This window comes from Carcharhinus amblyrhynchos, chromosome 13 (genome assembly GCF_965287045.1).
Source record: "Carcharhinus amblyrhynchos chromosome 13, sCarAmb.v2.hapA, whole genome shotgun sequence".
NCBI classification, from domain to species: domain Eukaryota; kingdom Metazoa; phylum Chordata; class Chondrichthyes; order Carcharhiniformes; family Carcharhinidae; genus Carcharhinus; species Carcharhinus amblyrhynchos.
In genome coordinates this window covers 61,930,809-61,958,337 of record NC_137336.1, presented here as the reverse complement: position 1 = coordinate 61,958,337, position 27,529 = coordinate 61,930,809, and the positions used below count along the sequence as shown (strand labels likewise).

Sequence of the window (27,529 nt, the reverse complement as noted above, 5' to 3'; positions counted from 1 at the left end):
ACTGGCTGAAATTATTCTATGGATTTAGATTAACCATTGAATGCAAGAAAATCTCTTCATCTGAATTGGGTTCCCATTTATGCTCATGGCTATTGGCACAAGAGAGGATTTCACTCAAATAACTATTTTTCATATGGGAACCTAATCCTGCCAGTGGCATTGGGCAGCCGGTACACCACAATGTGCATGTACATAGAGTGGAATTTTACCAAATATTGGCAAAGGCTGATTGTGGGCAGGAAAAGCAGTGTTGAAGCCATCGACACCAATGGCAGCTTTGTCCGGCGTATTCTTCTGGACATCTTGAAATGGAAAAACAAGAGGTGGGTCCTACAATATCTCGCTGCGGTGGGAGGAGGGGAGGTAATCGGAACACCATCTATACAAGATGTCCCAGTGTACAAAACTTCACCTGTAATTCCTCCAGCGCCCAAAGACATGCCCCACCACTACATAACACCTCCAAACCCCAGCAATGTCTGGGCAGTGTCCAAGCATGACCTTTTCCCTCCCCCCTCCGAACAATTGCACCCCCTCCTCCCCCGAGCAATTGCCTAAACTGAGCTACTCTGGGAGGTCTGCTCGCCAGGTCCACACATTGAGAGACCAATTGTGTTTCATGCAGGCCGGCCCTCATACCGACATGAATGATCTTTTTTGATGGAGGGGTGGGGTTAGGGAGAATGATTCAGGTATCAAGGCCTAATAATGAGATGCTAATGTATTGAAATGACATTCCCAGTCTTCAACATTAGGAAATGTGTCACGTTACTGGCAGGAGAAGGGGACAATTGGGTCAAGACTTTTCATTGGTATGAAATGAGTTTTGGACATAGAAATCATAGAAACCCTACAGTACAGAAGGAGGTCTGTCGAGTCTGCACCGATAACAACCCACCTCAGCCCTATTCCCATAACCCCACATAGTTACCCTGCCAATCCATCTAATCTAGGCATCCCAGGACACTAAGGCACAATTTGTCATGACCAATGCACCTAACCTGCACATCTTTGGATTGTGGGAGAAAACTGGAGCACCTAGAGGAAACCCATGCAGATATGCGTAGAATGTACAAACTCCACACAAACTCCACTCATTTACCATGGCTAATCTACCCAACATACACATCTGTGGACACTAAGGGGCAACTCAGCATGGTCAGTTTACCTAACCTGCATATTTTGACCAAAGCCGGGAATCGAACCCAGGTACCTGGAGTTGCGAGGCAGCAGTGCTAACCACTGTGCCACAGTGCCGCCCCATATTGTGAGGTTTTCCACTGCCATCACCAAACCTGCCTGATGAAAATGGAGGTGAAAAATCCTGCCTGTTGGATTTATAAAGCTTTTCGCTGGCTTGTTCTACTGCCTCCAGCAACATATTAAACCAGGATCGTGAATTGGGAAGGTCCACCTATTGCTTGTTGTTGAATCAGCAAGCTCAGCACTGATCATGGACTGGCCCCAGGGTTTCCTGCTCAGTTTGATTTAGTTCCAGACCACTGAGCCATTGAGACAGCTAACTATAAAAGGAGCTCTCCTCGCTGACTGTGCCATAGTGCACTGAAATTAGATGAATGCCGTAAGGTGCTCTGCATTTGGCAGTGCTTTCATTATGGTGATTGAATGAAAATAATTTTCTACTAAAATGTGAAGAAAAACATGAAATAAAATATGGTATCTTTAACAAACAGTGCTGCTCTTTAGATACATAAAAAATGAGTAGAATTATCCTTGGTACCCTAGACAATAGAAACTTAGTGTTTCTTGTGAGCCTGGGACAATGCTAAGGACACACAGGTAGTCCTATCACACTAGACTAATAATTTGAAGATTCTCCCAGTATTTCTGTTATCCTGGGCTAATACTGAGAACTCACAGCCAGTGTTTTTGTTACTATGAACCAAACACCAGATTCCACAGCCAGTACTCCTGTTGCTCTGGGCCAATGGCCGATATTTGCTGCCAGTGGTCCTGCTGACTTTGATTCAGAGCTGGTGCTTCTGTTCATCCTAACCCTTTGAAAAGTGCATGTGGGAATGCATGCACGCTGAGGACAGATTGACAACATGACATGCTCCTGTGCAGCCTCATGTATGGAGAATGGCTGCTTAGGTGAGCTAACAGGATACATGTGGACACTGGGCATACAGTGGCACAATGGTTAACAGTGCTATCTCACAATGCCAGGGACCTGGGTTTGATTCCAGCCTCGGCTCGCTGTCTATGTGGATTTTGCACATTCTCTTCGTGTTTGCATGGGTTTCCTCCAGATGCTCTGGTGTCCTCCCATACTCCAAAGGTATGCAAGGACTGGCCATGCTAAATTGCTCCTTAGTGTCCAAAGCTGTGTAGGTTAGGTGGATTAGCTATGGTAAATACACATGGTTACGAGGATAGTGTAGGGGGCTGGGCTTAGGTAAAATTCCCTTTTGGAATGTCAGCATAGACTTGATAGGTTGAATGGATTCCTTCTGCACTGTAGGGATCCTATGGGTCTACAGTATCCCAGTGAGAGTCAACAAACTCAATTGAAGAGGGGCAAAGAAATTGCTGAGAAAATAACTTTAGTTGTCTCTTTGCAACTACAAGATAGAAGGAAGCGAGTGTGAACTTTGATAAAGAGAAGCCTTTGTCTGAATTTATACAGAGAGATTATCTCAATGAGCTGGAGGAGTTTTCACACAGCAGGACCTTCTTGGCTTGTAGAACCTCATCAGTGGACTTTGAGCGATTCTTGACACTCTGTTTCTGTGGTGAAGACGATTCATTCTGAGATAAAAAAAATGAAAGTGCATAGGCTTAATAAAAATACAGAGAGACCTTAGCAGTCACACAGAAAACAGCAAATTTTATTTCATTTGCTTACAAGACAATGCAATGATCAAGCTCTTTGAGTGCCTGCATACAAACAGCATTTTTAATATAATGAAATAGAACCATGGAACAATAGAATCCTTACAGTGCAGAAAGAGGCCATCTGGCCCATTTAGTCTGCACTAACTCCAAAGGAGCATTCCACCCAGGCCTTCCCGCTATCCCAGTAACTCCACTCATTTACCATAGCCAATCCATCTAACCTGCACATCTTTTTACTGTGGGAGGAAACCCACGCAGACACAAGGAAAATGTGCAACCTTCACACAGACAGTCACTCAAGTTTGGAATTGAACCTGGGTCCCTGACATTGTGAGGCAGCAGTGCTAACCACTGTACAATCCCAAATGTTCTAAGCCTTTTCCCAATTTGCTACCAAGAACCTGGAACATATGAGAAATGAACCGGAATTTTACCGGCACTCCGGCCCCCATTCTGGGGCCAGGCGAGGCTCGCAGGATGGAATTCTCTGTTGGCCTCGGGTGGGATTTTACGAGCCTTGTTTGAACCAGGTCGTAAAATACCGGCTATGGTTATGGAAAAGCTGGACTTATTCATGCTGGGAGAAATAGAAATTGATGTTATTTAGTTTCATACTGCATCCTTCTCCTTACCTTCCAGATTAAACAAGTGAAGGCTGGCCTGGCTATTTTGATATAAATTGATTCTGTCACCATCCTTTTCAATAATTTTGCACCATCGCCAGTGCCTTCATAACAGAGGATGAAATAGATCTTTCTAGGCTGCACCTCTGAACTGCTCAAGCAGAGATCGAATCGGCCTACACCATGCAGGTCTGAAAATACCTGATCCTGTCTGATTCAGAAACTATAAGCAGACTCAATTAATCTGATTAATACTTGAAGGAGAGACTGTCTGGCAATACCAACCACAGAGGCTTTATAGCCTGAATCACTCACTGTGCAGACAATGACATTCTTAATCTCTCAGACAAAGGACAACATGACTGAGAGGTTAAGATGATGGACTGCTAATCCATCGTGCTTTGCGCATGTGGGTTTGAATCTCATTCCCAGCGTTAGTTTGTGGAATGTCCAGAGGCTCGATTTTGTTTGCTATGCACAAGCCTATGTGTTACATCTTGTGGTCCCTTTAAGAATGTCACGCAGCCGTACGCATGCGCTTCTTAATGGGACTGTTGCTTGTGAGTGATCTATTCTTTCTCTGCCTGGGCATGTTCCTGATTGCTGCACGGTCATTTACTCGCAACACATGTCAGAACATGGTCAGGTCTCCACAAGAACTTTCAGCACAGTGGCCAGGTAGGAGTCATACAAATCTCCTGTCACCAGTCACTTCGGACATTGAACTTGGAGGAGGAAGAGCAGCAGTTGTGATCAGAATAAGAAGCAGAAAGAAAGGAGAGGGAACAGCAGGGGAATGTGGGCCACCCCAGAGGCTGCAACCAGAGAGCAGAGGGATTGATCATAATTCAGAGCTTCCACAGGGCTTCCCAGGCCCAACCTGAGACAATAGTATGAAGAGTCAGGAGGCCATACCAGGAGTAGCAGCAGTTACGCAGTTAAATCTAAAAATGGGGATGGGAACAAGAGTGCAGTTGGAGCAGGGTTGTGGGGGAAGCGGAGGGGAGGTGGGGGGGGGGGGGGGGGCGGTGCTGCTGGTGAGTGAAAACCTCTACAGTGGCACAGTGGTTAGCACTGCTGCCTCACAGTGCCAGGGACCTGGGTTCCATCCTGGCCTTGAGTCACTGTGCGGTTTTTTCATGTTCTCCCTGTGCCTACATGGGTTTCCTTCCAGTTTCCTCCCACTGTCCAAAAGGTCTGTAGATTAGGTGGATTAGCCATAGTAAATAAGACAGATTACAGGGATAGGGTGGTGGTGTGGACCTGGATAAAATGCTATTTCGGAGAGTCGGTGCAGTCTCAATGGGCCAAATGGACATTTTGCACTGTTAGGATTCTATGGACCTGGCGTGTTTTAAGTTTACTTAGTGTCACAGGTAGGCTTACATTAACACTGAAAATTCCCTAGTTGCCACACTCTGGCACCTGTTTGAGTACACAGAGGGAGAATTTAGCATGGTCACTGCACCTAACAAGCTGTGGGAGGAAACCGGAGCACCTGGAGGAAACCCATGCAGACACGAGGAGAATGTGCAGACTCTGCACAGACAAAGACCTAAGCCAGGAATCAAACCTGAGTCCCTGGCGCTGTGAGGCACCAGTGCTAACTGCAGTGTCACCCAGAGCCCTCCAGTTGCACAGACGAGTGTTCTTTCCAGATTCTCTGTGCACAGTAAATCTGGGGGTATAGTTTTGGATGTTATACTGGTGGGATGCCTTGATTGGCATTAAAACAAATCTTCCTCCACACTACCGCCCTCGTGGAAATTGGAATCCCCCCACCCCTTCTACACACCTTAATCCAAAGAACCAGGGCAACCAATTCCTCATAAGTACAGGGCAACAAGCCCCCACACATATAAGGGGACCCCCTAGTGGAGCTTCCCAGAGACCAATCCGACAGCTTCATGTTTTTGCTTTTAATTAAATAAGTCAGTTGGAGGAGGAGGTTCCACAAATATGCCCATCCTCAGTGATGGGGGAGTCCAGCATATCAGTGCCAAAGGTAAGGCTTGACTATTTGTAACAATCTTCAGCCAGAAGTGCCAAGTGAATGATCCATCACAGCCTCCCTTGGAGGTCCCCAGCCTCACAAATACCAGTCTTCAGCAAATTGAATTCATTCCACATGATATCAAGAAACAGATGAAGATATTGCATAGTGCAAACTCTATTGGCCCTGACTATATTCTGGCAATAATATTGAAAACCTGTGTTCCAGGACTTACCCTGCCTAGCCAAGTTGTTCCAGTACAGCTATGACACTGGCATATACTTGGCAGTGTGGAATGTTGTTTGGCTAAGTCCTCTACACAAAAAAAATGACAAATCCCACCCAGCCAGTTACTGCCCATCGGTTTCAATCAGCGGTAAAGTGACGGAAGGGTTCAACAACAGTGCTATCAGTTGACTCCTGCTTAGCAATAACCTGATCACTGACACTCAGTTTGGGATGTGCCAGGAGCATTCAGTCTTGATCGCATTTGTCTTGGTCAAAACTTTGACAAAAGTGCTGAACACCAGAGATGAGATGAGTGTGACAGCCCTTGATATGAAGGCAGCATTTGATTGAGTAAGGTATCTAGGAGCCTGAGAAAAACTGCAGTCAAAGGAAATCAGGGGAAATCTCTCTGCTGGTTGGAGTCATACCTGGTTGTGGTGATTGGAGATCAATCATCTCAGTTTCAGGACATCACTGCAGACATTCCTTAGAGTAGTGCCCTAGGCCCAACCATCTTTGGGTGCTTCATCAATGATGTTCCTTCCATCAAAGTGCCCGACTGGGGATGTTCATTGATTATTGCACAATGTCAGCACTATTCACAATTCCTCAAATACTGAAGCAGTCCAATACTGAATGCAACAAGACCTGGACAATATCCAGATAGGCTAACAAGTGGTAAATAACATTCACGGCCCACAAGAACAAGGAAATGGCCAACTCCAGCAAGGGAGGGTCTAACCATTGCCCCTGGACATTCAATGGCATTACTATTGCTGAAATCCCCTAATATCAACATCCTGAGGTTACCACTGACCAGAAGTTGAACTGGACTAGCCATATAAACGCTGTGCTAGGATATCCTAGATGCCTTACTCAGTCAAATGCTGCCTTCATGTCAAGGGCTGTCACTCTCACCTCACAAGAGCAGATTAAAGGCTTAGAATCCTGCAGTGAGTAATTCACCTCCTGATTCCCCAAAGCACATTCATCATCTACAAGGCACAAGTAAGAAGTGTGATGGGATATTCTCTCCTTGCCTGGATGAGTGCAGTTCCAACAACACTCAAGAAGTCCAATAGCATCCAGGACAAAACAGGCCATTTGATTTACAGAAGCATTCAATCCCTCCACCACCAACACAGTAGCAGCAATGTGTACCATCTACAAGATGCACGACAGAAATTCACCAAGGTTCTTTAGAAAGCATCTTCCAAACCCATGACCACCACCATCTTAAAGGACAAGGGCAGCAGATACATGGGAACACCAGCACCTGGTCATTCCCCTCCAAGCCGCACCATCTTGCCTTGGAAATATATCGCCGTTGCTTTACTGTCGCTGCGTCAAAATCTTGGAACCCCCTCCCTAACAGCACTGTGGTTGTACCTACACACCCAGGACTGCAGCGGTTCAAGAAGCCAGCTCACAACCATTTTCTTTGCAACAGGCAATAAATGCTGGCCTGGCCAGTGACACCCACATCCCGTGAATGAATTTTAAAAAGAGCATTGATACTTTGAGACCTCGTTACTCTCTTCATTCTGCAATGAAATTAATTCAGGGCATTCAGACATCATCAGTATATGTACCATCTGATCCCAAGTATTCTTAATCCTGCCCTGACCCTGATTGCAATTTCAAGAGAGATTTCCATTTATACAGCATCTCTCATGAATCACGGTGCACTTTACAGCCAATAAGTACTTTTGAAGCATTATCACTATTGAAATGTATCAAATGCAGCAGCTAATCTGTGCAAAGTAAGATCCCACAAACAGCAAATACTGATGATCAGATGATATTTCCTAATGCCGTTGTTTGAGGGATAAATAAATATTGTCCAGTATCCGAAGGAGAACTACCCTGCTCTTCTTTAAGTTTGCTATGGGATATTTTACATCCAGTTGAGAGGGTAGACAGTGTCTCAGTTTAATTTCTCATGCAAAAGGCATTTTATCTGACAGTGTAGCACCCCCTCAGTACGTGTCCAAGTCATTGGATTGTAACCAGCCTTTTGACTGAAAGCTGAGAGCATACTAACTGTGCTACAGCTGACACTGAAACCCATAACTGTGCTTGAAATGAACTTTATTGCTCCTTCAGGGAGCTGCTTAATACTTCTCAGTCTTCTGGCTAAGCTCTAGGCCAGAATTTTACCATCCTGCCTGCCACTGGAATTGAACCAGGCGAGGCGCAGACCATGGAGAGGTCTGTTGACCTTGGGTGGAATTTTACACTTTGACATGCGAGACCATCCCATCCGAAGTGTCAGACCAAGTCCAAGATGGGGTGCAATGCCTTATCTTGTCAGCTTGGATCTTGTTTGCCTCTTTTGTTAGGGGCCATGAATTGGATTTGATTTGAATTGGTTTTTGGAGCAAGCAGGGAGATGGATTAAGGGCTTTCCCCAACCACCCTGCACCTTGGCTTTGGAACTTTAAGAATGAAGTAAAACATTTTAAATAAATCACTTAAAGCAACCTAGAAAATTGGCCGAAGGAACTTTGATGGTTGCTGGACTAGCAGGAGCGTGGTTCAAGTCCTGTACCCTCCAGTCCCAGATCCAGTGCCTCTATTGCTATCTTGACTTGATAGCTCAGTGGGTAAGCAGATTTGAGCCAAATCTCTTGCACTCTTCGAACTGACGAGTGGGGCTGCCAGCTCGATTCCCTCAGCTCACCAGTGTGAGACCCCAAAATTAACGTGGGGTCCAACCCAGCACAAAGAGGTCCTTTCTACATTGCAGTTTAAATCAGCTATCACACCTGCCCGCAGCCAAGGAGTAGTGCTTGGAATAACAATCTACCAAAGTAGTACAGCACAAAGATCTTCAGATGTTGAAAGTGGGAAATGCTGTGGTTCAGAAAGCCCCCCAGTGCCTCTACTTTGTCAGGAGCCTACGACTGTTAGGACTCTTAACTATTACAGATGCATCATAGAAAGCATCCTTTCTGGTTACATCACAGCTTAGTATGGCTTCAGCTCTGTCCAAGACCGCAAAAAACTACAAAGTGTTGTGAATATACCCCAGTCCATCATTCAAACTAACCTCCTATCGATTGACTTTGTCCACATTTCCCGCTGTTTGAAAAAGCAGCCAGCATAATCAAGGACTCTATGCACCCCGGACATACTTCCTTCCATCGGGAAAAAGATACAAAAGTCTGAGGACATATACCAAGCGACTCAAGAACAGCTTCTTCCCTGCTGCCATCAGACTTTTGAATGGACCTACCTTGTATTAAGTTGATCTTTCGCTACACCCTAGCTTTGACTGTAACAGTACATTCTGCACTCTCTCCTTTTCTTCTCTATGTTAATGTTAAAGTTTTATTTATTATCAACTAGTCGGGTTACATTAACACTACAATGAAGTTACTGTGAAAATCCCACACTCAGGTACTTGTCTGGGTATACTAAGGGGGAATTTAGCATGTCCAATGCACATAACCAGCACGTCTTTCGGACTATGGGAGGAAACCGGAGCACCTGGAGGAAACACATGCAGACACAGGGAGAATGTGCAAATCCCATCCAGATAGTGATCTGAGGCCAGAATTGAACCCGGGTCCTTAGCGCTGGAAGGTAGCAGTGCTAACTATTGTGCCACCCCTATGCTGCCGGTATGCTTTGTCTATGTGGCATGAACGAACCAATAGTTTTCACTGTATACTAATATAAATGACAATAATAACTCAAATCAAATCAAAGAACCAAAAGCAGAGGCACCAAACTTTAATAGGCTGAATGACTATTTTGAATCCTGCTATGTCCTCCTATTGTAATGCTCTGACTCTTTTCAGACATTTATTCTAATATAACACATACCCCTTATAAACAAAATATCAACACCACAAGTGCAATCTTACTTTTTTTTCCATCGTGATTCTGTTTTAGTGCCAGAGTCTTGAGCACAGATTGTTGTACTTTCCTCTTCAGTTGATAACTTTCTTCCTTCTGCAGAATAAATGCAGACGCAAGTTACAGTATTTGAGCTCTTAATGCAAACCCCTTTCTTGTCGTATTCAGTGACTTTGTGCCTTGCAGGTTTATCAATAGGAAGCAAAGGCTGTTTGTCTAGTGGTGCAGATGCTAAAGGCACAGATTGAGTCATCTGGAACAACAAGACCCCAGCTTCAATCCTGGCACCACGCTGCTAGTTAATCACAGTTCGGACACCAGTAAGGGAGCTAGACTTAACCATGTTACACCGGTGATAGGGAGAGGGAAAAACAATATTAGGCTGCTGCTTTTCACTGCAAGAGTGAACTGTTTTCAATCTTTTTAAACCTATTCTCAACTAAAGAAGCTATACAGGGTCTGCCCCTGATGCCCCAGGGCATACACCACATCCATGGCTGTCACCGTTTTGCACTTGGTGTGTTTGGTGTAGGTCACTGTTTCCCTAATGACATTTCTCAGGAAAACTTTCAGGAGCCCAAGGACTTGATCATAGATTGGCACGAAGATGTGCTTGACTCACCCACAGCGAGCTAGGTGGCAAATGGGCAGCTTGGATGCCCTGAATATTCCTGCAGAGCATTTTGTGGTGCCACTTGTCTCCACCTTTACCCAGTTGCTAACTACCTTTCCTTCTACTCAACATGATCTCCATTGACTAATCAACAAGCGTAACCCTTCAAATACGCCAATGGCTGATGGTAAGAGCAGAGAAACTCTTGATTAGCCACACTTAATATGGAGTACCTCCTCAAGCTATAAAGCCACGGTGGCAGACTAATGACCTGTTTAGGAATTACTTGCGATGGAAACAGATGAAAATCTGCCTTAGTGCACCACTAGATGTGGGAAGAGAACTAGAATTGGAACACCCAACATGAATCATTGCAAATATACCCAACCCAAATCATTGCCAATAGACCAAACAAAAGTCATTGCAAATATATCCTACACACATCCTATATCCAACATAAACAAAGCCCAACACAATCATTGTCAATATACCCCAACATGAATTATTACGAATATACCCCAGCACAAATCATTGTGAACATCTTCTTCAGCTGTCACTCACTAACGAGTATGATTGTGCACCTAAGAAGCTCTGCGTCATGGGTTCTGTGGGTATTTGCATTACTGATGAACCTGATCCCAGAGCCACACACTTGGCAGATGTTTCCAGGAGATGGAATCTGTCCTTGCACTCTAGATCACTGGTATTCCTTTCTCAAGCTCCTTTTCTGGTCCTCCTCTTGCCGCAGTAGAATCATAGGATCCTACACTGCAAAAGGAGGCCAAGTTCTCTCGAAGAATTGTGTCCCCTCAATCAGAAGGCTCCTCAGACCCTATGTTTCATTTCTTGAGGAAGCCTACTGTGTGACTTTGAAGCATTTCCTTTGTCCTCCTCTTGTTTGGGAGTCTTCCTTGAGCTGGGCAAAGAAGATTTGTTTTGGCAGCCAGGACTCTCGAATCTTAAGCACTTGGCTGACCCAGCAGAGTTGGTTTCAGATGATCATGGGCTTGATGCTATATTCTTGGCTCCTTCAAGGACCTCCCAACTGATGCGGAAACTGTCTCTCTCAATGTTAATGGTGCCTCTCCAAGAAGTGGCGTCTATACATAGCCCAAGTTTCTGAGCCATGTAGAAGAGCTGGGAGGACAACTGCCTTGTACACAAGGTTCTTAGTCTCAGCACTGATGTTGTGGTCACTGAAGACTCTTCTACTTAGGCATGCAATACTGGAGGGTTGGCAACACCATTGAGTGGCATCTTGAATGGACAGAAGATCAAGGAAAGAGAAGATAAAGGCAATGAATTTGGAGATGAATGGCAGGAAATAAGGGGGAAACAACAGAATGATGAAGGAAAGAGGTTAGGAATAGGAGGTAACAGGAGAGATAGTTGTACTGACAGTCATAGGAACATAGGGTCATAGGGGCAGATGTATCGGGCCTGTTCAACATTCAATGGCCGATCATCTACCTCTATGTCATTTTCCTGCTCTATCCTTTGATGGCATTATCATCCAGAAACCTATCAATCTCTATCTTGAATATGCTCAATGACTGAGTCTCCGCAGCCCTCGGGGGTAGAGAATTCCAAAGATTCACCGCCCTCTGACTAAAGAAATCCCTTCTCATCTCAGTCTGAAATGGCCTGCCCTTTATCCTGAGACTGTGTCCCCCAGTTCGAAACTCACTAGCCAGGGAGCATCCCACCTGCATCTACTCTGTTGCACCCTGTAAGAATTTTGAAACTTTGAATGAGATCACCTCTCATTCTTTGAACCTCTAGACAATACAGGCCCAGTTTCCTCAATCCCTCCTCATGAGACAATCCTGCTGTCCTAGGTCTGAGCAGTCCCCAGGTCTCATGAACCTTCATTGCACTCCCTCTTTGATAAGTAAGCACAGTTGTAGAGACAGCGACCACAGTATTTACTTGGAGGTGCTTTGGTGATGTCTGATATCAGGTGAAAAGCCCAGAGTAGGTTCAGCATGTTTGTCTGTAGCTTCTTAACACAGGCAACTTCCATCCAATCAACAGCTGCAGGCAGCTGTGATGGCCCACAGGATATGAATTCAACTCTAATGTAGGAAAGGCCAATCTGAAGATGGAATTTGACGGAGTCAGGAGTTAGAAGAACAGAGAAAGAACTCGCAATATGGAACCAGACTGTGCAAAGCTGCCCCCACCTTTAGTAATTTCCTTAATGTGCTGGGGTTGGGGGTGTGTGTGTGTGTGGAGGGGGGGTGTTGGGGGGGGCGGTGGCATTGGTGGTGGTTGGCAGGGAAGAAGCCACAGAGGTATTGGGGGTAATTCTCCCATCCCACTGCAGGTTGGGAGATTTTAGCGGCAGCCGAATCACGGGTTAGGTGTCTGAGCCTAAGTTTTTTGACATTGATGGATCCATGCTGAAAAACAGCGTAACAGTCATTTGCATGTGTTTACATATCTTACCATCTGATTAACAGGTGCACCACTAGAATCTCCTACTCCTGCTAGCGTCTCCCCCCCCCCCGCCCGGCCCTTCTCCGGTATGATGTCATTCTGGTGAGGTTTACAACTGCTCTATAAAAGTTGGGACCGGCAGCATTGAACAGGAGTAAGGAGGTAAGTGCTATGGAGCTGCAGACCTGGAGTACTGGGGAGGTTGGAGGTTGGAGGCAGGAGGCAGGAGTCAGGGCCTGGAAAATTGCTGCTTGCTGTGGGGAAGTTCCTGGAGAACTTCAGGTGCTGTCCCCAGGTCCAGGGATTTCCATGTACTTTCTATCTGTGGGGTGGGGTGGGCTCCTTTACTAGTGCTGGTCAGGCTGCTCTCTACAACCTTTGTGCTGTTACATTGTTTGGGGTGTTGTGAGGGAATGAATTGAGCGCTGCTGGGGAACTGCGGGGGAAGACATTATATGCTTCTTAAGGGCTCATCAGTTCAGGCAGTTGGCGTTCCGAGTAGGGGTGCTCTAGTTAACACAGACGCTCATACTGCATGTACTCTGCAGTGAATGAGGACACATCTTCTGATAATGAGGAGCCTGTCCCTGCTCCGTGTCCCTGACCTGCAGCACGTCCCTGCCACACATAGCAGTGGCTCAAGAGGGCGCCATTGCCGGGCCTGCACACCAGCCTACATACTCTCCCTGCCAGCTCATATTCACAATGCCAATGGCAGGTAACCTAATCAGGTGATGCTTAGCACCACCGATTGTGTTGTGTTGCCAGCATCCACAAGAGGGAGTACTGGTCCCAGTGAGGGATTGGGGGGCTGGGGAGGGGAGGGAGGGACGACCTGCTGGGGTAGATGCAAGCAATGTCATGAATCTATCAATCTTCCACTCTCTAGTACCCCAGTGTACAGAATAGACCTGGGGTTAATTGATCTAAAACTGGCCATCATGATGGTGGTTGAGGAGGAGGAGATGGCTTGGGAGGTGGAGGGCATGCAGAGGCCACCCCAGGAGCAGCCAATGTGAGGCCCTCAGGAAGGAGGGCAGTGGGGGGGATGGGGGTGGGTGGGTGCAGCTGATTGCCATGAGGTGGGAGAGCAGTGTCCTGAAAGGGTGACCAGAAAAAGGAGGATACGGAGGCAAAGCTGGGCACTCATTTGAGAGGATGTTGGAGGTTATGTACCGTCGCCAGGTCCGTCTATCCAAGGGCACAGTCCAGCACCTGTGTGAAGTGCTGGCACGCCTGGCATTTGAGAGGAGGGGCAGCTGCCCATTCCCAGTAGAAGTTAAGGTGACGGTGGCACTTCAACTTTATGCAACAGGGTCATTTCAGGCACCCAATGGTGACCTCTGTGGGATCTCACAGGCCTCAGATATATTTCATAGAATCATAGAACCTTACAGTGCAGAAAGAGGCCCTTCAGCCCATCGAATCTGCACCAACCACTATCCCATCCAGGCCCTACCCCCATATCCCTACATGTTTTACCCGCTAATCCCTCTAACCTAAGTATCCTAGTACACTAAGGGGCAATTTTAGCATGGCCAATCAACCTAACCCGCCCATCTTTGGACTTTGCTGGGTCACAGATGTATTGTTTGTCCGGGCAGGCCAATACACACATTTTGATTTGGACAGGATCAGCAAGAGGCTTGGGGTAGGCTTTGCTGCCCTTCCTGAGATGCCCCATGTCTAGGGGGCAGTGGATGAGACACACATCGCCCCGTGGTCCCCGCAAGCTGAGGGGCAAACATTCATCAACCGAAAGGTCTTCCACTCCCTCAATGTCTAAATAGTGTATGACCACCGGATGATCATCATGCAGATCTGTGCAGTCCACCCATGGACAGTCCATGACAGCTATGAATGATGGAGCAGGCTCGAAAGGCTGAATTTGCTTACTGCTGCTCGTAATTCCTATGTTCCTAAGAGCCACCTCCTCCATCGGAAAACCAGTCCAGGGGGCTGGAAAATCACAGCCAACAATTTGCATTCCATAGCACCTTTGAGCTGATAAAGGAGGCCCCTGCTGCTTCAGAATGGCATTATAAAGCAAATAACAACAAGCTACACAAGATGTGAGGACAAGTGTCTCTTTGAAAGGTTTGAAGGCAAGTCTTGAAGGAGGAAGCAAAAGTAGGGAGACGGAAAAGTTTCGGGAGGGAATCCAAGAGCTTAGCACCGAGGTAGCTGGAAGCACAACAACCGATGACGGAGCAATGATAATCCTGGATGCTAAAGAAGCCAGAATCGGAGGAGCACATCTCTCCCTCAGGACTGTGGAACTGGAGGAGGTCACAGAAGTAGAAAGGGACAGAGGGGTTTGGAAAGAAGGGTAAGAATTTGAAAATCAGTGACGTTGTCACTATCGGAGATGGGAGCAAGAACACATCCAGCTACCTGCTGATATAATTAAATGTTGGTGACCCAAATGACATACAACATTCTGTCATGCAGACTGGATTTCAACAGTAAGTGAAAAATGATTATCTTTATAATGATGCCTTGCAACATGTTCTGACCTTGTCAGAAATAATTAATGCCTTGTATCCTGGAAAGGCGTTCAAACAAGCAGCAGAAGTCAGTAGAGGTTGCTGACGATGATTCCTCAAAGGAGCTGACTCCTGAGCGTGTACTCTCTGAGGACTCACATATGCCAGCAGATCCTCACACTTCAGTGGGATTACGTCAACAGAAAATTAAGCTCTCACCTGGTGACTCACAATTCACAAGTGAGCACGAACAGATTGAAACCGAAACAAAATACTGTGCACGCTGGAAACCTGAAATAAAAAAAACACAGAAGGTGCTGGAAATCAGGAGGTCAGCCAGTATCCACCAAGAGGCATTAACAGATTTAACGGGTAAATTTTCTGGCCCAGCCTATCACGGGAATTGTCATGAGTGGACAGAAGATTTGATGGACCTTTGAAAGGTATGTTGACTTTGGGTGGGAATTTCCAGTCTCAGAGCATGCGGGACTGGAAAATCCTGTGCAACGTTTCTGACCTCTCATCGTGAAAAAGTCATCAACCTGCAATGTTAACTCTGTTTCTTTCCACAGGCGCTGCCTGACCTGCCAAATATTTCCTGTTTTTATTTCTCTCTGCTTTTACTATGAACAGTTGGAGCTGGCAGAGATAACACTGGGGGGTCCATGCTCTGCCGAACAGAGATGTCCCGGGGTCCAAAGTGAGAATCATTAAGCATCAGCAGACAACATGCAATGCACTGACAGACCAATACATGGACCAGGATTTGATTTGATTCGGTTTTTTTATTATCATATATTATTGACCACAGACATTTTACGACCACGCTCGAACGAGATTGGAAGTTCCTGCCCGAGGTTAAAGGAGATTTCTTTTATATGCCCTCGCCTGCTCTGATTCCATGGCGGGTGAAACAGTAGAATTCTGGCATAAGAATCTGCCTCCGAATGAATGGGTTGTCATTATAGGATGTTGCATGATAATGCAGAGAGTGGCCAGCTCCAGGGAATGTTAGATATGGATGTCAATGAATCCATGTAGGTGTTGTCCAGGACCATGCAGCCTCTGGACGACAACAAGTCTTCCACCTTGAATAGGATGACTTTACCTTGACATTATAGGACTGCGCTTGTTTACAGTAAACATTTGTCCAGCACAATGACAGCAGTGAAGTGTGGCTGGACTGAGAGAGGGGTGGGAGTGTAAGAGTTAAAAGAATTGAGAACTCCACTCACCTTCCAACTCTGCAACCTAAATGTTGCCTCCTATTCCAATGACCGAGTGTGTCCTGTACAAGTGGAACAGTCTTTTATGGAGATTGAGCTCCAAAATTCAGATAATGCCAGCCAAGAACAAATCAGGAGTCAGAGCTAGGATCTGATCAAACTGTCTCTTTCTCAGTTCAATCCACTGGCATTGTACCGTGTCAGAACGGTAGGGAAAGGAAGGGGACCATATTCCCGTTACACAAAGATATTACATGAATGTGTGAGAAAGCGTTGTGTTACGTTTCTGTTCTTTAATACGGTCACATAAAGATTATCTTGCATCTCTTTCCCATGTTGTCCATTCTAAAAGTCACCATTTAACACATTGAAGGGAAAAGAGAAAGCGTGAATTGATGGGGACAAATGGGAGAATGCTCAAGAGATGGTTGGTTGTTTGAGAGGCTGCTTTGGATGAGCAACATGGAAAGAGAATCTTCTGGTCCCGCTGTTAATTTAATGCATCCCTCACTGTAGCAAGATGTGCCGTTAGTGGGAACGGAAGATCCTGTTGGTGTAAATGGCTAAAGAAACTCAATCCATCATCTTTGCAAACATACAGCTGCCCATTGATTAAGTGGACTGAATTGCCATGCCTGTTCAGCTTATGACATCCTGTACCCGTGGGAAGCCAGTGAGAGACACAAACCCATTAATTCATTGCAACTGGCACCACCACAGGCAAATTTGGCATCATTTTTGGTTCCAGCGAATATACCATCAGTCACATCTATCATAAATAACACTTTTCATTGTATATTAAAACATGTGAAAATAATAAATCAAAACAAATCAAATCAAAACATGCCTCATGCATTTGCGGGTCTGTGACTGGGAGATCCTGGATACGTCTCCAGTAGGCTCATGTTAGGATCCTGTTGCAAAATGTTGAGGACAGTGCTCACTTAGACAACATCTGGTAACATACAACCAACAAGTAACAGATCTTTTTTTCTGGCAGGCTACTGATATCTCCCCTCACCTGATGTGGCATCCTGAGACACTCCTGCTCAGACAGGAAAATTAATGTGTAATTGTACCCTTTGTGTCACAGGTAGTCCTTCCTGTGGACATCCTTGCTCTGCTATGCAGCTGCAAGTTTCTGAAGAGCAGACTGGTGCTGATATTTTTTTTAAATCCATACTTGGATGTAGGTGTGACTGATAAGGCTAGTATTTAATGTCTATTCCTCTTTGTACTTGAGAAGCTGATGGTAAGCCACCTTATTGAACAACTTCAGTCCTGATGTTGTCGTTACACTGACAGAGATTCTCATTCAGCTTTGCTGTGGCAGTCTGATATAACTGAGTGGCTTGTTAGGCCATTTCAGAAGGCAGTTAAAAGTCAGCTACACTTCTGAGGGTCTGAAGGCAACTGCAGGCTGGAGTGGATAAGGATGGGTAATGATGGCAGGCTTTCTCTTGCTTTCCTCTTGAGATTTGAACTGACATTGCTAGAATGTTATTCTTAGATGCTGGGCTACAAAGCCATCAACATTATCACTGTGCACAATGGTTAACATTGTTGCCTCACAGCTCTAGGGGCCTGGGTTTGATTCGAGCCTATGGTGTCTGTTGATGTGGATTTTGCACGGTCTCCCAGTGTCTGTGTAGGTTTCCTCCGGGTGCTCCAGTTTCCTCCCAGAGTCCAAAAATGTGCAAGTTATGTGGATTGACCATGCCAAATTTCATCTTAGTGTCCCAAGATGTGTAGGTTAGATGGATTGGCCATGCTAAATTGTCCATTAGTGTCCAACGATGTGTAAACTATAGAGATTAGCTGTGGTAAATGCACAGGATTACAGGGATGGGGCAGGGTGGGGACTGGAGGGATTGGGCCAGAGTAAAATGGTCTCTTGGAGAGTCAGTGCAGACTCAATGAACCAAATGGCCTACTTCTACAATGTAGGAATCTGATGGTCTGTTTGGTTCTATGCTCCCATTACCATCCAAGGTCCAACCTTAAAGCAGCCTGAGCCCCATCCATGCTGGTTTGAATTAAAAACCTTCAAAGTAAACTCTCAGTGAACGTACTGTGAACAAACTCTTTAGGCAAGGAAACAGCTGTGAGTACTGAATATTCATAACTGTACTTCCATGAGTCTCATTCAGCCCCCTCAATTGCTGTTGAACTCGAGGCTTGTTTCTGTTAGTGACTTACAGGAAGAAACTCAAGACATTAATGTTAAAGTTGGAAGTGAGCTGAAATACCCTTTAACTGTGATTAGCATATCTTAGTAGGCAATTGGCCTCCCCCAGTAGGATTGCAGACAAAGTGCCTAACACCCTTGAATTCAACCAAGAGGTCAGTGGGATGGAGATGCCTTCCCCATGTGCGTACATTTTTTTCCAGTTTTAACTCTCTTACATAGTCATCAAAACATATATACAAGGGCAAGCAAAGAATCATTGTACAGTAATGATACAGTAAATAGAAAAGATGATCTGGTAGTTATCTATTCTTCACTGGTTGCCTGCACACTTCAGAGATTTGGTCGTTCTTGACCTAAGCATTTTCTCTGGATCTTTTGAGGATGTTTAATCTGGAAGGCTTAACAACCTCCTTTGCAGAATGAAGATTAGGAGCAGCAAGGGATTCTTCACCAATCTTGGTTTCTATGGATTGACCTGAAGTCATTGTCAGAATTCTGGTAGTATGAATGGTGGTTCATCCTGAGGTAGTTCTGGCATACACGGTACTGGTGCATTGATGCATGCAGCTAACAACTGATCCATGTGTCATCTCCACACTAGTCCAGCACCTTTACTTTCTAAGAAAGCTAAGGAAATTCTGCTACAAATTTCACCAGCTTTTACAGATGCAACATAGAAAACATCCTTTCTGGTTGTACCGCAGCTTGGTATGTCTCCTGCTCTGACCAAGACCACTAGAAACTACAAAGGGTTGTGAACAAAGCCAGGTCCATTACACAAACTAGCCTCCCATCCATTGACTCCTCTACACTTTCAGTTGTCTCAGAAAAGCAGCCAGCATAATCAAGGACCCACACACATCCTGAAGGTATTCTCTATGACCTTCTTCCATCGGGAAAGAGACACAAAAGTCTGAGATCATGTACCAAACAGCTCAAGAGCAGCTTCTTCCCTACTGTCACCAGACTTTTGGATGGACCTACCATATGTTAAGTTTATCTTTATCTACAACCTAACTTTGACTATAACATTTCATTAAGCACCCACTCCTTTCTTTCTCCTCATGTATTCTGTGAATAGTAGGTTTTATTTGTATAGCGCACAGGAAACAATACTTTTCACTATATCCCAATAGACTTGACATTAATAAATCAAATCATCGTCAGTTGGTACTGTATAGGAGATAGAACTAGTTTGAGCCAATACAGCTGTAGGAACTAATTTCTCTCTGGTGCTATAACTGAGCGCCAAAACATGCTCTCTCCATCAAAATACGTGTCTTTTCGAATTGCCTTCTCATCTTAAGATCGGCGACTGCTGATTGCATTCTACTATTTCCAATGTCTCCTGCAGTAAGGGTAGATCAAATGTAAGTTTAAGTTTATTTATTTGTGTCACAAGTAGACTTCACTGCAATGAAGTTATTGTGAAAATCTCCTAACCTCCAGACTCCAGTGTCTGTTCAGGTACCGATTCTATTTTATTCTAATTCTGTTTTGACTATAATGTATCCTATCAGAAGCACTATTTCCCTGATGTAGACCCTCAGAATGACATCTGCTGGTTTTAATGGTGATTCAAATTTTGCTTTTAGGTGGTCTCAGGAATTACGGAGATGTGTCAACTCCATTCTTATAGGCTGTCCATTTAACTTACGAACTATCCAGAACTAATGTGATTCAACTGGAACTACAAGTATGTTTAACTTCAATTCCTCATTAGATTTATGCACTGTCTATTCATTTTTTTTTTCATTTTTTTCCTCTTCCACACTGTGAATTCTTTTGGTGGAATTCATTTTATTTTTCACTTTAGGTGTGTTCTGCTTTTATCTTTGGATATTCTTTCCTGGAGAAACTGGACTCTTCCAGCAAGCTCATGCTGGGGGGCCAATTTTGCCACAATTTTTGCATTGGCTGTCTTTGTTATAGCAATCAGCCTAAGAATGTTCCATTTTTGCACAGCAATAACATGCCTGTTGTTGGGTAGACTTTTTCTGGGCAACAGCCATTTTATGGCTCCTCATAAGAAAAAGGAGCAGAAGTAGGCCATCTGGCCACTCGAGCCTGCTCCACCCTTCAATAAGATAATGGCAGATCTTTGCGTGGACTCAGCTCCACTTACCTGTCCACTCAGTATAACCCCTAATTCCTTTACTATTGAAAAATTTATCTATTCTTGCCTTAAAAACATTCAATGAGGTAGCCTCAACTGCTTCACTGGGCAGGGAATTCCACAGATTCACAACTCTTTGTATGAAGAAGTTTCTCCTCAACTCAGTCCTCAATCCGCTTCCCCTTATTTTGAGGCCATGACCCCTATTTCTAGTTTCACCGCCAGTGGAAACAACTTCCTTGCTTCTGTCTTATCTATTCCCTTCATTATCTTATATGTTTCTATATTCTCATGCCTGCTCTGAGCTGAGAAGCCTCCTTAGTAAAATACTCCATCGAAATGGCTATTTCTGAGGCTGTGTTAAGATTTAAATTTCATTCTGTTAGCCAACTCCACTGTATCACCTACAAGGTCTTTCAGCATCTTAATGAATTCCTGAGAGGTTTTGCTGCTGGTTTTCTTGGGTGGATCAGACTTCGGAGTAGATTAAAAGTTTTACTGCCAATGGTGCTAAGGAAAGCAGGGACTACAATATCATCGGAAACCTTGTTTGCTAAGATGCAATAATGAAACCTTTCGACGTAGGACTTCCAATTCTCAGATTCTTCCTCAGATAGGCCAATGGTGCCAAACGTTCCCACCATTTTATAGTGATAGAATCATAAACCATATAAACATGGAAAATAGGAGCAGGAGTAGGCCATTCAGCCCTCCAAGCCTGCTCCGCCATTCTTTATGATCATGACTGATCATCCAACTCAATAGCATGATCCTGCCTTCCCCTTTTTAAAAATATTTTAAAAATAGATAAGCTAAGTGAAAGCCATTTCACGTTCAACTCTTAACTTAAGAGACTCCAGTCCTCTACAGGATTGTGCACAGAGATGAAGGTTCAAGTCTGTTTTGGGAGTCGTCTTGTTTACTCGAGGAGGCGACTGAGCCAGTTTTAATCTGGGCCTCAAGACAACTGGAATTTTCATTTTCATTTATTTTTTTGTTACCTATTGGGGATGATCCCCTTTACTTTAATCAAAATCTGCAAAGCTCAGCCTAGTTTGTGCCATTACTGAATAAACACAGGTGAAGAACGCCATTTGGCCCATCTTTCTTCGTCCATTCAGAGAGATCCTACTCAATGCAATGTTCAATTGTTCGTCAGGGCTTTTGACTCCACCATTCTATTTGGAGAAAGTACCACCATCTCAGGGATAGTATTCCCATCCAAGTCAAAAGGGTTGGGTTCTGAAGGAGTAGCAAATTCCTCCAACTAAATATTGAGAAGACTGAAGTAATTGTGCAGAATTCTTACTGACCAGACCTGATCTGCAGGGGCAGTGGGCAATTTGATACCAAAATCTACTCAGCAACTTTCCTTCAGGAGCTTCCCTTAATCTAGTTCATATTGTAATGTAAATTGTAATGTAAACCAATGATAACAACTTGTCTCCCTGTCTCACTCTACTGCTGTGCCTTAATCTAACTGCACATATGGTGAGCTTTGCAGCCTGAGCTTGTCAGGTGGTAGTTTTAATTTTAGTGTAAATTATTTTTTTCTGCCTAACAATCTTACCAGTCTTATGCCAGGTTCAAGCAACTGACCTGCTGTTAATTCTGCCCCAACATCGAAAGTTTTGAAATTTTCAGCTGTTAAGTGCCACTCCCATTTTCTTTTCTTGCCTGAAAAGAAGTTGATCTGTTCCTCAATGCTGTGATTTTTAAAATCCTGTTATATACCATACTCTCAGGTCAAAGGAGCGTGGAGTTATAGCACATGGGGCTGGACGCAGGTTTATTGAATAGCTGTTAGTGCTTGATCTAGACTGGAGCAAAGCCCACAAAGCAGCTGATGAAGTTGTGGACTGTACATGTGATTGGATTCTTAAAATGATGACACAACAACACAACAGCCCAAATATATAACATATGGCACCTCTGACAATGCAGTACTGCACCAGCACTGCACCAGAGCGTCAGTCTATACTCTAGTCCCTAGCATGCTTGAGCCCACAACCTTCTGCATCAAAGGTGACTGTGCTATTGCTGAACCGCGGCTGACACCTTAGAATCAGGAACCACGTGTAAGACAAAGTGGCAGCTTATATTGTGAATGAACGTCTCACAGCTGGAATTTGTTGATAGCTAATACCTCCACCCAGATACAAGTTAGTAGTCCTCGTGTGTCATTGTACTTTAGTGTATTTCATTGAAGCAAGTACTTCATTTGTTGTAAAGCGCTTTAGGACATCCAGAAGTTTTGAAGGGCGTCATAGAAATGCAAGTTCTTTTTTTAGCTAATTCAAGACGCAACATCACGAATCACCTGCTCTGTTGCAGCTAGCACGTACCAGAGCATCCTGCCGAAGGCATTGGCAAGTACAATCCCTGTCGGAGCAATGAATTCAATCATGACTGACAAAACATGATTAAGATCTGAATCACAGTCTGACAATAATAGGTTTCAATAGTATGAATTCTATTCATTCCCAGTGAGTCATTTGGTGCCGTGTTCAATGTTGAGAATCTAACTGTTTTTGTTTGACAAGCTAACCTTTTGAGCAAGGCTGGAGGCAGTTTGAATGGAACAGATCTTATTTGAGATTTTCAAAGGAAAGGATTGAATTAAAAGTCACAAGCTGAATCCTTTTCACAATTGGAGTTCCATTTAAAAGCAAATAATGCATGAGATTGTTATAAGTTGTGAGAAGATTAAGATGTGGACTGTAGTTGTATTAAATTATCTGATAGCATGTCCTTTTAAAGGATGAGTGCTCTGTGGGTCATGTGACCCAATCAGCCAATCAGGCCCAAGCGTGCGGTTTCATGGACAGAGTGCAGATGTTTCCCGGATTGTTAGGAGTCTGGAGTCACTGGGGGAGGAGAGTTTTCCCATCCCATCTGCCATAGGAATGGTAGGGGGCAGGAGAGGGTGCAGATCATGCAAAGGTCCATTGACCTGGGGCAAGCACAGCTGGAAAATCTAGCTGATGGTGTATGGTTGTTATTTCATCGCGCTCTGTAAATAGTCATTTGAGTCAATAAACCATTTTTTCATTAATCTACCTGGTGGCCACTTGTTGTTCAGTTCAAGATGCCACAAAACCCGTGCTCTTGCTGCTGTTTCTCTCTAATCAATGAGAAGATTAAACGTAAAGACAGGAGACATTGACGTGTTCACTGACCTTTCACTGGTACCTGTTGATCTCATGGGTAGTAAATGCACCTTGTGTTGTGCAATGATCAATATTCCATTAGGCTATGAACACTCTCCTATTGTTCCAATTACTGCTATGCATTGGCAAACTATTCAGATGATACTGAGCAGAAAATTGGGAGTGACATGAGCTCATCTCAAGTTTGCAGACGACAGAAATGCAGCGATGAGGAAGATGATAGCAGACTTCAGGACAGCATAGATGGACAAGTGAAACAGGCAGACGCCTGACAGACAACCTTCAAAGTCAGGGGTTGGGCGGTGATGCATGTTGGACAGTATTCTGAGGAGGGACAATAGGAACTAAATTATATCATTTTAAGGGGCCTGCATAAATATAGCTGGTGGTTCATGTGTCCAAATCAGGGAAGGTTGCAGAACATTTGGTAAGGCTGGTTTAAAAAAAAACTACAGTTTCTGGGCTTTATAAGCAGAAATGTGGGGGAAAAATTTGATAAGTCAATTGTTGGGCATGGTAGGTCCTGATTCATGATCAGCCCTGTTTGGTTACTTTGAGGCAGGCAACATGCTTTGTGCTGCTTCCTCAGCAAGCAGACCAACACGGATATCCAGTACTTGTTTCAGCTAGACTGCATGTCTTAAAGGCAACCCGTAGCTCTCAAAAGGGAGCTGCGCTCTTACATTGAAGTTTCTGGAGATTCTGGAAGATTTGAGAGAAGATGAAGCAAGGATTGTAAAGCAAAAGTCAGAAGAGAGGCCTTCCAGATGTTCAATCTGACATTAGAAGCGTTAGTACTGGAAATGAAAAGGAGGAGAGATGCAATGGGTGAGATTTGCTAGCCACACTCACACAAGGCTGGAAAATCCCACCCAAGGTCAAAGGACCTTTGCATGAGCTGCCCCTTGCTGGCTACGATACCCGTGGTAGGCGGGACATGAAAATTTTACCCAGTGTTTTTACTGAAGGTTAGGAGGCCCTCAAGGTGCATCTTGAGAAGGGAAAAGGAGCAGATAGCTAAGGAGGCCACTGACAAAATCTGACCCCAGTGACTTGACAGAAGTGTTTAAAGAATTTTGAGGACCTCACACGAGAGTCAATAATTGCACTTAGATATGGCATCTTCTACCCACCATACCAGCAACCACTCACAGTACTTGATGCAGCTTCACTCCTATCCCTAAACTATTGACAATCTCTACCAATTAGTGCACAGGCTGAGCACTCAGATAGCCCACCTCATCACACCCAGGTCTGGCTGACACAATATGCATCCAGCTATTCAGCTATGGCAGACATATCAACCAAACACAGAGCAGAATTTTACTGCCTCTCTCGCTTGTAAGATCTTCCACTCCCACCAAAGTCAATGGGACTGTAATGTAATGGTGCCTGCCTGGTAATCTACCTTTTACTAAAATTACTGGGCAGAAGATTAAGAATGGTGTCACTTCCTAAGGTGCAATAATAAACTCGGCATATCTGGATTATTGAATAGATGTCTTGTGAAGACCAGTAATGATTCCCACTGGCTCCATGTTGTGCCTACAAATGGATAAATGCCAGGAGCTGCGTGAATCCTGTTTAAAATTCTGCATATTCACACTGGGTGTGAACCAGATTATGTCACTGGCCAAAGATGGAGAGAATCTCAAAATGAGTTTTCTCCAACGTAAATCAACGTAAATTATGTCCCTTCTCGTATCATTCTCCAGCCATATTAGGATTTGTGGTTACATGAATGAGCAGGAGAATCCCTCCCTAGACCTCTGGGCAACAGCTTGCTGTATTTTCCAGCCCTGCCTCTGCTATGACGGGACAGTGAAATTCCACCAAAGTACAACATTTTTCATTTTCCTTTGTAGGATGGATCAGAGCAGAATAGAAAGGAGGATTCAGTACATTTGCATGGAGAGGTGATGGCCCAGTGGTATTATTGCTAGACTATTAATCCAGAAACTCAGCCAATGTTCTGGGGACCCAGGTTTGAATCCTGCCATGGCAGATGGTGAAATTTGAATTCAATAAAACAAAAATATCTGGAATTTAGAATCTACTGATGACCATGAAACCCATCTGGTTCGCTAATTTTTTTTAGAGAAGAAAATCTGCCGCCCCTATCCGTCTGGCCTACATGTGACTCCAGAGCCAGAGCAATGTGGTTGACTCTCAAATCTCAAGGGCAACTAGGGATGGGGGCAATAAATGCTGGCCAGCAATGACGCCCATGTCCCATGAATGATTAAAAAAAACCCAAACTAATGGAGTCAGCAGAATTATTGTGTCCAGTTCTGGGCACCAATTTAGGAAAGTTATCATAGCGTTAGAATGGGTATGAAAATCATTAAATGGAATTCAAAAATCTCAGTCCTGTGGACAGACCAAATAAACATGGATTGTTCTCCATAGAAGAGAGAAGTTTGAGAAAATATATAATAGGTTTAACACTGAGAAAGATTTTGATATAATAAATTCCCACTGGCAGGAAGATTATTAACTAGAATACATGGATTTAAGACAATTAACAAAAGAACCAGTGGGAGGTGAGGAGAGTTTATTTTTTATACAGCAGGTTCTTGTGATCTGAAATCCAGGCCGGAACTCTACTATCTTACCCTCCACGAAATGGGTGGGGGCAAGAGTCTAACAACGGAAATCTCCGTTGACCTCGGGTGGGAATTTTTGCTCTCACCTGTGCAAGGCTGTAAAACCCTGCCCCCATTGTCTGAAAAGGTGGTAGAAATAAATTCAGTCTTAACTATTAAAATTGGGAATTGGGTAGACAATTGCAAAGGAGAAATTTTCAGGGTTCAGGCATAGAATAGGTGAAAGCTCGTTCAAAGAGCTGAGGCAGGCATGATGGAACGAATGATCTCCTGCTGTGCTGCAAGCTTCAGTGATTCTTGTCATTTCTTCATAAGCGTGTGAAGAACTATCCTGGGGAATTAAAGGCAATCCTCTGCCTACAGAGCAGCCGCATGCCTGCTTCTGTCAAATGAAAAAAGCTGCAGAGGCCAACTGCTCATTTCATGACTGAAACTGCGTCAGAGCCACATTGACGTACTTATTTCACCTAGCTGCCCCATAATATTCCCCTACAATGTGTACACGTTCTCTTAAATTCCATGCAGCATCCCTGTCTCACGGACTAGGCAGGCCAGTGGAATATGCAAAATGCGGCCGATTCAGAGAAGTAAGAAGTGAAGAGAAAGGAGAAATGATATAAAATAAATGGTACAATTTAAAAGAGGCTGCAGGAGTAGAGGGACCTGAGGATATATCTATAGTAAAAAGTCTGACAACACCAGGTTTAAGTCCAACCAATTTATTTGATAGTAAACTCACAAGCTTTCGGGTTTGTCCCTTCATCACCTGAGGTTGTTATTATGTTTGGATCTAATTATAACTTATCAGTAGAGCTGTAGAATTGAACAAGTTTATTTTAGGTCTTTACAACTACACAGTCAGTCCTAGACTGACTCACCAAGTTCCGCCCTGGATGGAACTTGTCCCCGGGTCACCTGACCTGCTCTCTTAAAGGGGCAGCATGCACCCTCAAACTACATGTCGACCATGGAACCAGGATTTATTAATAAGCAATGCCCTCGAGATAGCAGTGGAGCAAATTAGGGGAGAAAGGTGAATATTTCATTCAAAGTTAAACATGCAACACGTGACAATGGCACATTGTTGCAGATGCCATCTCTTGGCTGGGATCTTC

The 27,529-nt window shown here is 44.4% G+C and overlaps 1 long non-coding RNA gene across 2 annotated transcripts in view; it reads right to left on the bottom strand.

The window, feature by feature from the left end:
* The window catches only part of LOC145351552 (uncharacterized), a 44,280-nt gene that overhangs the window by 3,988 nt on the left and 12,763 nt on the right, over positions 1-27,529 (bottom strand). Inside the window, exons 2-3 of one of the 2 annotated variants that reach the window (XR_013888427.1) lie at positions 9,576-9,663; positions 2,695-2,772 (exon numbers count right to left, since the gene is read on the bottom strand). This is a non-coding gene — a long non-coding RNA (uncharacterized LOC145351552). Of the gene's footprint in view, positions 1-2,694; positions 2,773-3,491; positions 3,695-9,575; positions 9,664-27,529 lie in introns of those variants that run through there. The other variant, XR_013888426.1, reaches the window with a different exon arrangement.